This window comes from Oratosquilla oratoria, chromosome 3 (assembly GCF_046742065.1).
Source record: "Oratosquilla oratoria isolate Oo_2021 chromosome 3, ASM4674206v1, whole genome shotgun sequence".
NCBI lineage: Eukaryota > Metazoa > Arthropoda > Malacostraca > Stomatopoda > Squillidae > Oratosquilla > Oratosquilla oratoria.
Genome location: NC_134779.1, coordinates 78265762 through 78275761, shown reverse-complemented (window position 1 = coordinate 78275761; position 10000 = coordinate 78265762). Strand labels below are relative to the sequence as shown.

General features: G+C 34.5%; 1 long non-coding RNA gene across 1 annotated transcript in view; it reads right to left on the bottom strand.

Annotated features, from left to right (window-relative positions):
• Window positions 1-533: 533 nt before the first annotated feature.
• Window positions 534-10000, bottom strand: part of LOC143019838 (uncharacterized) — a 9890-nt gene continuing 423 nt past the window's right edge. Inside the window, exons 2-3 of the long non-coding RNA XR_012965862.1 lie at window positions 722-785; window positions 534-606 (exon numbers count right to left, since the gene is read on the bottom strand). This is a non-coding gene — a long non-coding RNA (uncharacterized LOC143019838). The remainder of the gene's footprint in view (window positions 607-721; window positions 786-10000) is intronic.

Sequence of the window (10000 nt, the reverse complement as noted above, 5' to 3'; positions counted from 1 at the left end):
TTTTCTTGCTTTTGTCTTGGAACATACTCTTCCACTCCTTCTCTATAAATTTTTGTCAAAATATTATATTTCTCTCCTACTGTTGTTTTCTCCTTGTGTGTCCTTTCCCAGTCAGCTCTTTTAAATAATTCTCTTATTTTATCAATTTCTTTTTCATATATCAATCTTCCCTTTCTATGTTCGTTTTTTTCATGTATTTTTTCTCATTTAGTTCCAGTTCAACCAATATGTGGTCACTTTTACTTATTGGTGTCTTATATTCTATCTTGTCCACTATTTCGGGTTCTGATGTGATTATCAGGTCCAGTCTCGATGGTTCTTCCTCATTTCTATACCTAGTATTTGCTTGTCATTGTATGTTCATATCAAGTAGTACATTTCCCCATAGGTCGTCTCCACCCTTCACTGTCATATCTTCCCAGCAGATTTCTTTACAATTAAAGTTGCCCATTATAACTGTCAACGCCGTCTCCGAAGGTCGGCGGCATGAGGTACAGAGGGATGGGAATCAATCATAACGCACACTTCAATCTTCTTTATTGTTGCCCTTCGGTCTTGATCTTATACAGACGGTGTTTAAATGTGTGTGGTTTGTGTGTGTGGTTTCTGCAAATTGTATCACATTGTGATTTGCATTCATAATTAATCTATCAAATCAATGCAATGATTAAACACACTATTCGTCAATAACAATCATTGAACTCAACTTCATGATTCCTACCATGATTTTGTTTACCCGCCTCCACAACATACATCATCACATATCTTTGTGATCCTTTGCTATTCTGAGAAACCAAATACATTACTAATTAACATGGCTTATGCACTAACTCTTACATATTATTTCAACAAGTGACATTACATAAAAATAACAATTTACTCTTTCAATGTTTACCAATAATGACTGCCATGGCACTTACGGAGATGTTGTCAACTCAACGACTACACACAGGAAGGACATTTCTGATTACGATCCTAACGAGGGAAATACGCACTACTTTGTGGAGAAGGAATACATCTAAGGGATCGTTAATAAATATACGAGTTATGTTCCACTCAACATTGTCCTTTTTTCTAGAGTTTCTTTAATCTCATTTTATTTTATTATGTATATAATGGATCGTTACAGTACATCAATTTCGACAATAACGTTTTCCATTTTTTTTATACATACATTGTAACTATATAGGTAACAACACGGGCTTGTGGTTGCCATTAAGTTCAATTATTTCTCGCACATGTCATCGATATCTTCTCACATATATATTTTCATATTACACCTAGACATTGTGCAATATGTACTCAATATACATCAAATGTCATAGACCGTGATTCGTAATTAACCTTAGTACATATCATAATTTACCTGTATAATATCATACATCAAGATATTCTTCTACATAGTGTAATCGGCACTCACACCCTCCCCCTTGTGATCACCCAGGATCACAAAACCACTGACGGGAGGTCAAAGTTGTACACTGAGTCACCTTCTAATAGTAGTATTAGTTTGGAAATAGGTCGCTTATAGAGTTTTTTTTTTTTTTTTTGCCACGTATTATTTCCACTTGTCTAATTAGTCCATCTTTGCTTCTATCACTTTCACAACCCTTGCAGACGAGGTAAATATTCTTTCTGGCATCTTCACCAAAACTCTCTGGCTAAATGCTGTACCTGTGTCCATTTCTTGCTGCTGTCACAGACCATTTCTCCACTATCAAGTGTCACTACATAATTATCCAAATTAAGTAAAGAATTAGGGGTGATGGGGCACAAATCGTTCACATCATTTGATACTACTGTTAGAGGACGACTGTTAATTGTACTCTCAACTTCACAGAAAAATGTACTTAAACTATCATCAGACAAAGTTTATGAACCTATCACAACTTCCAAAACTCGTCTGCCTAATCCTATCATTCTCTCAAAAACGCCACCATGATGAGAACCTCCAGGAGGAGTGAATACCCAATCCACACCTCTCTTGGTTAATTCAGTACTACTATGACGCATGGTAAGATTGTCCCTCAATACCTTATTTGCCCCAATGAAGTTTGTGCCGTGATCACTAATCAATTTCCTAACTGTACCCCGTCTGAAAATAAATCTGATAAATGTATTTACCATGCTCTCTGCCGTCAAATCATTTAAAAATTCAAGATGTATAGCTCTAATTGATAGACAAGTAAATAATATTCCATATCTCTTGATTCAAGATCGTGCTCTTTTCACAAAAAATGGCTCAAAGCAATCAACTCCAGTCACAAAAAATGGTTTCTGATTTACATTTCCTCTATCTACTGGCAAGGCTGCCATCTCTTGAGTGATTGTTGAATTCTTGAAACGTCTACAAGTGACACATTTAGACAATACTTTCCTTACAGCTGAATTACCTTTAATTACCCAGTATTTCTGTCTTAATTGATTTAACACTGCTTGCCTTCCCATGTGTCCTACTTTCATGTGATAATGTTGAATAATTAAACTAGTCACATGATGTTCATGGGGAAGAATAATAATTGGATGTTTCATATCCAAGGGCAATTCTAAGTTAACTAGTCTACCTCCTACCCTGAGTATACCATTCAGCAACATCGGTTTAAGTTTCCTTATAGAACTGGAAAGATTAATAGGATCAATTCTGGATAAACAGACAATCTCCTTTGCAAAACAGCAGTTTTGTACAAATTTGATTACTCTTTCTTCTGCAACATCCATTAATTGAACATTAAGTTCGATAATTGACACACTTTGTCTTTGCAAATATCTGACAAATAATATAAGATAACTACATGCTCTAAGCAATTTAAACCATAAAGAATAATGACAAACTAGTCGTGACATTACAGGATCAACTGTATGATTTTGTATTGGTTCGACTTCAACTCTCATAACCTTCTTAATTTCAAGGTTAGAAAAATCTTCCTTATTTATTTGCGGTTGGACTGGCCAGACTTCTTCATTTTGGGACAAGAAAGCAGGTCCTTCAGACCATCTACTGGTTTGTCTGCCTCTGGTAGCATCGTCGGCAGGATTATCTCTGCCCGAAACATACATCCTCAGAATTCTCTCGAATCTGAGACACTCTATTGGCTACAAAGGTTTTAAATCTTATAATCATTATGCAAGTATCTTAACACTGTAGTTGAATCTGTCCAAATATGAATTTGGGTCATCTTTAAAGGTAATTCTCTCACTATCACACACTTCGATTTAATGGCAAGCGTGGCTGCTACCAATTCAAGTCTTGGAATTGTAATTGATTTCAGAGGTGCTACTTTGGCTTTTCCCAAAATGAAGCTGCACTGGGTCGTACCATCAACATGTTTATATCTTAAATATACCACTGAACCATATGCTACTTCACTAGAGTCACAAAAACTGTAACACTCAATTGACTCTACTTTTGACATTATACCTTTCTTCGTACAACGATCAATGCTAAACAGCTTAAACTTATTCACCCTTGACATCCAAACATTTATTTGTCCTTTATCTCTCTCACTCAAAGTACAATCCCATCCAATGCCGTTTCTAAATAAATTTTGTAACAATACTCTTCCTTCAAGAACAACTGGTGCTAACATACCCAATGGGTCGTAAATTTTACCAATTACTGCTAGCAATTCTCTCTTTGTCCTAGGTATTTCATCAATGTTGAGTGATATACTCATTTTATCCTTGCCAAGAGACCAATCCAATCCTAATGTCTTTTGTACTACATCTTCATCCTCGATGAACTTCTCAATGCTATCACTACACTTGTCTTTGGGTAAGTTCTTCAAAACTTCAAGGGAATTACTATTGAACTTTGTCAAATTAAATCCACCTTTGCTACAAAGGTCTATCACATTATTATTATTGTCAATCAACTCATTAATGTCATCGGATGACACCAACAGATCATCAACATAGAAGTTATTAAGAACTATTTCACTTACTGATTTGTGAAACTGACTGCCGTGATCTTGTACAACTCGTTTTAGAGCATAATTTGCAATACTAGGTGAGCAACTAGCACCAAATGGATGAGAAGTCATCCGTAGCTTAACTATATCACTTCCTATGTGTCCATCTTTCCACCATAAGAAACGCAAATAATCTCTATCATCTTCAGGTACTTTAACTTGATAATGCACAGTTTCTATATCTGCAATACACGCATATAGTCCTAATCTAAATATCAAAAGGACACCTAACAGAAGATTACTTATATCAGGTCCTTGTCGCAATAAATCATTTAACGACAAACCATTTACGCGTGCTGCACAATCAAACACTACACGTACTTTACCCTTTTTTTGTAGGATGATGTACTCCAAAATGTGGAACATATCACGCTTGTTGATTCCTCACCTCACACTTAAGTACTTATTCGGCGTACCCTTTCTCTAGTAAATTGATCATAAATTGCTTATACTGTCTATAATATTCATCATCCTTGAATTTACGCTTTAACTGCTGAAGTCTTTTGACCGCCATAGGTCATTGGTAAAGGGATCTTGTACTTTCCATTAATCATTTGCCTACACCCAGACTCAACAAATTGTAACCATCTTCTATCTTCCATGCTAGGTTCTACCGAATTCAGTGATGAATCCACAAACTCTCTATTATAAGATTCAATCAATTTCCTTTCTAAATAACTACCATCAACCTTTATCTTATTCACAGGAACTTCATGATTATTGTCTATTATTCTTCCACACAATATCCATCCTAAACGTGTTCTCACAGCATACGGATCTCCTACTTTCTCTGCATGCACAACCTCCCAAGGTTCAGACGCCTCTGGGACATTACTTCCTATCATGATTTCTATTTCTCCTTGGCTGTGATCAAATTCTAGTTTCATCAAATGTTTCCACTTCTCTATGTCATTCTTTCTACTACCGTGACCTTGATTGAGAGGAAGTTTATTCACTGCAAATACAGGTGGTAATCTAATTTGGTTATTTCCTTCTATGTCAGCCACTGACATCCCTTCAACATTAAGACAAGACATTCCTCTTGTACCTACTATTGTACTAACTTGTAACGTAGTTGACTGATAGTTCACGTCTGTCATTCCAAGTTTCTGCAATAAATTCTTAGTACAAAATGTGACTGAGCTACCATTGTCAAGGTAACATCTGGTAGTAACAACCATACCATTTAACTCTACTTGAACTGGGATAGCAGTAGTGTCTCCTACTGAATCCTTCAATTGACTGGATAATACTTGAACTCTAGAATCATCAACCTCATTAGTGACCACTGGATTTGCCGTTACTTCTTTACTTCCTTCAACCTTGAAATTCTTATTCGTCCTATGCATAATTGTAAGATGTGAACCACCGCATTGTTCACAAGTTCGAATCACTCTACACTGTGACGCTTTATGTCCTTTCCTTAAACACTTAAAAGAAAGTTCTAAATTGTAAGCCTTGCTTAATTTCTCTTCATAAGTCAACCATCTTAACTGAGGACATACATCCCTTCCTGACATAACCAACAAGAAAGTCTGGATCTCTGTGTTCTAGAATTCTTTCTCAACTTATGCATAATTGTAAGATGTGAACCACCACATTGTTCACAAATTCGAATCACTCTACACTGTGACGCTTTATGTCCTTTCCTTAAACACTTGAAACAAAGTTCGAAATTATACGCCTTGCTTAAATTCTCTTCATAAGTCAACCGTCTTAACTGAGGACATACATCAATAATATGTTCTTTCTGATATAACCAACAAGAAAGTCTTACTCTCTGTGTCACATTGACATGTACCCTGCAATGATTTGGTTCTATACCTTTCTTGTAATTCATCTTTCTATTTGAACTCCATGTGTTCGCTTCTACTTTCTTATCTCTAAATCCTCCCTTAATACTTCTCCCAAATGTTGGGTTATTCAATATTATTACTTCTTTTGCTTAAAATCTGACTAATTCTTTAATGTCCACTAACTTCCCACTCTCAGCTAACTCGTCGACTATTCTCCTCCATCTGTCCTGTAAATTTCTGGGTAATTTGTCAACTAACTGACGCAAAGTCCTAAGATTTTGTAATTCTGAAATTCCATAATGAATACCCGATATAGCACTTATACATGAATTCAATTCGACAATGAAGTCATCTAATGTCTCAACATTCTCTTCCTTAATTTCAGGCCAAGCAAGAACTTTATCTATGTGCATTAAAGCGATCCGTTCTTTATTTCCATATCTTTTGTTTAATTCACTTCTCGCCTTTTGGTAACCCTCTTTTGGATCTAAATGTAAACACGTTCTAAATATCTTATGTGGTTTACCTTCTGTATATTGTTTTAGGTATTGTAACTTTTCATTATCTGACACATGCCTGCTATCAATTAACATGTCGAAATCTTTGATAAATTCAAAGTACTTGTCTATCTGACCATTAAATTTAGTAATCACATGTAGAGGCATCATGTTTTTGGTCATTAAAGTCGTAATCATGTCTCTATTTGTCTGTTAGCTATCACTATTACTCTGACTTGTACTTCTGCAGCCACGAAAATCATTTTCTAAATTAACATTTACATTACTTTCAAATTTACTCAAAATATTAAATTCTGCCTTAGCTGATTCTAATTCCGTTTCTAACTCAAGCCTATCCTGCTCTAGTTTTAATCTATGCAATTCCTTTTCCAACTCTTGCTTCATTTTCAACTTCTGTAATTTGATGTCTAAGCTCGCCCTCTTAGCCATCACCTTACCTAATTGACTACCTATGTCACTTTCTCCTGCTTGAGATACACTATCTATTGGTTTCACTGTACCATCTATTCCCTCTTCCACTGGTGTTCTATTGAAAGCTAATATTTCTTGAACTACTTCATCTGCATCTAATTCCTCAGCTGTGATAAACTCCTGTATCCTACTTATAAGTTCTGCCTTATTGCCAGAACAAGTTTGACTTTTTGCTCTCAAATATAGTTTCAGTTGATATACTGTGGCTCTGTCCATCTTGATCACACTAGATATAAATGAATATAAACTAGAAAACTATAACTCGTTTAAATTCAAAGTTCAAAGGTACTCATTATTAATTGATATTCAATTAATTTATGTAAATCAATGTTAAATAACCTGATATCTTTACACTTAATTCCCAAAAATTTTGTTAAATTTCATTATACACAACATGTTATAAAATAGAAACTGGAAAACTATGTTCAGATGCAAATTTCAAGTCTACTCGTAGTCAAAGCACTCTTGATTTTTTTTTTTTTACAATCAATATTCAACACTATTTTACGTAAATCAATATTGAATAAACCAGGTAATCTTATACTTAATTCAAAAAGGATTACACAATATTCTGTTACTACACTCATTTTTAATAAATCCTCAACATTAACCTACGTTAATTAGTGTTTCTGCAACCGGGATTTATTGATAATGGGTGATTTCAATTTTACTGACATTGATTGGATGACCCTTGAACATGGCCATATAGGTAGTCGCTTGATTGATTTTCTTGGTGACAATTACTTAATTCAGCATGTAAAAGAGCCCACAAGATATGGAAACTTGCTCGATTTATTGATCACTAGCCGCGAAAGCATGGTAACTGATGTAGAAGTCGGTGAATCTGTTGCAAATAGCGATCACAATTTAGTCAGATTCAAACTCCTAAACAATTTTAGAATAGATATTTGTGCTTCTAAAATACCCGATTTCAGTAAAGCTCAGTTCATAGAACTACGTCAGGAGCTTCAGCTTACAGATTGGGAGGCAAAATTAAACGAAAGGCCTGTAGATCAGATGTGGGAAATATTTCAAAATACGCTCACTAAGATGATTCAAACTTACATTCCTTTTAAGGACAGACGTCCTCCAAATCAGGCTCGCCCAAAGTGGCTCGACAAAGAAACTGAAAAAAGTATTGCTAAAAAGAGACAGGCTTATAATAAATATAAGTGCTCGGGTGCATCTAATGACTATGAAAGTTATGTATCAATACAGAGAGATTTAAAAAAGACAATAAGAAAAAGAAAACGACAATACGAAATGAACATCGCTGATAAATCCAAAGAGAATCCCAAAGAATTCTATAGTTACATTAGAGATAAAAAGGTTGTTAGGAATCACATTGGTCCACTATTATCTGCTGACGGTCAACTTGAATATTCAAATGAAGGAATGTGTAATATCTTAAACAATTATTTTAGCTCGGTATTCGTAAACGAAACACCTCAAAGTGAATTCCAAACTGAAACCTGTGAAAAGTCTGGGGTAAACTTACTCACTACGGTAAATATAACAAAAGAAAAAATTAAAAGGTGTATAGACAAACTCAAAGTTAATAAAACACCAGGGCCTGACGGTTGGCATCCAAGAATCTTAAAGGAAATGAAAATTAAGATTGTTGTTCCATTAGAAATTATTTTCTAATGTCCCAAGAGAATGGAAGCTAGCTAACGTTACTCCCATATTCAAAAAAGGTGACAAAAAGAAACCAAATAACTATAGGCCTATAAGTTTGACTTCGATCGTAGGAAAAATAATGGAAACTATCATCAGAGATGATATCGAATATCATTTAGAAAGTAACCGTTTGATAAATGATAGCCAGCATGGTTTCAGACGGAAACGTTCTTGCGTGACTAACTTACTCGAATTCTACAACACAGTTATCTCGAATTATGACAAAAGAAACAATATAGATTTAATATATCTAGACTTTGCAAAAGCTTTTGATACCGTCCCACACGAAAGACTACTTACTAAATTAGCTTTGCATGGAATAAGTGGTAGCCTATTAGGTTGGACTAGTAATTGGTTGAAAGGTCGAAAACAGAGAGTTGTTTTAAATGGAAAAACTTCTGGATGGAAAAATGTTGCAAGTGGAGTTCCTCAGGGTTCCGTTCTTGGGCCACTTCTATTCATAGTATATATAAATGATATAGACAATGGACTAAAATCTACTGCTTCCAAATTTGCTGATGATACAAAACTGTGCGGAGTGGCAAATGATCACTCAAACCAATTAGATATTCAAGATGATTTAGATCAATTACAGCAATGGTCTGAAAAGTGGCTAATGAAATTTAACACAAGTAAATGCAAGGTAATGCACATAGGTAAAAATAACAGTAAGTACGATTACAAGTTATTTGGAAATTCGTTAACAAAAGTGGATAGTGAAAAAGATCTCGGCGTAATTATCAGTAACGACCTCAAATCATCCAAGCAGTGTATTTCAGCCTCTGAGAAAGCAAATAAGATTCTGGGATTGATTGCGCGATCTTTTGATTTCAAAAGTCCATCACTCATTAACAAGCTATATAAATCGTTAGTTCGTCCACATTTGAAATATGCTGTTTCCGTATGGTCACCGAATCTCATTAAAGACATTGACAGACTGGAAAAAGTACAACGGCGAGCCACAAAACTGATTCCAAATATCAAAAATAAATCATACGAAAATCGACTTAAGCACATGAATCTGTTTTCCCTAAAAAAGCGTAGACTCAGAGGTGACTTGATACAGGTCTTTAAGATTTTAAAGGGAATTGACAACATCAAAAGTGACAAAATTTTCACATTGAATGAGAATCAGACAAGAAACAATGGTCTCAAACTGTCCGGAAATAGATTCAATTTGGAAGTAGGTAGAAACAACTTTGCCGTGTAGTTAATGAATGGAATAAACTTCCTGCACAGGTAGTGCAATGTAGTTCAGTTCGAAGCTTTAAGAATCATTTAGATAAATACCTAAGTAAGATGCTGTAATGATTATAATTTATGTTATATTATTTGTTTTTGTTTTGTTATAATTTGTCTGTCTGATTTTCATTTATCATTAGTTATATGTCAATTTATAATCATTTACTATTTACCTTTTTGTTTGTTATTCAACTATACCTATGCATTTATTTATGTATTTTATTTGTTATTTTTACATTATTATAGTTTTAATTTATTATTATGATTTTTTTTTTTTTTTTTTTTTTTTTTTTTGCATCCGACCTAGATATGGATCAAAAGGTCT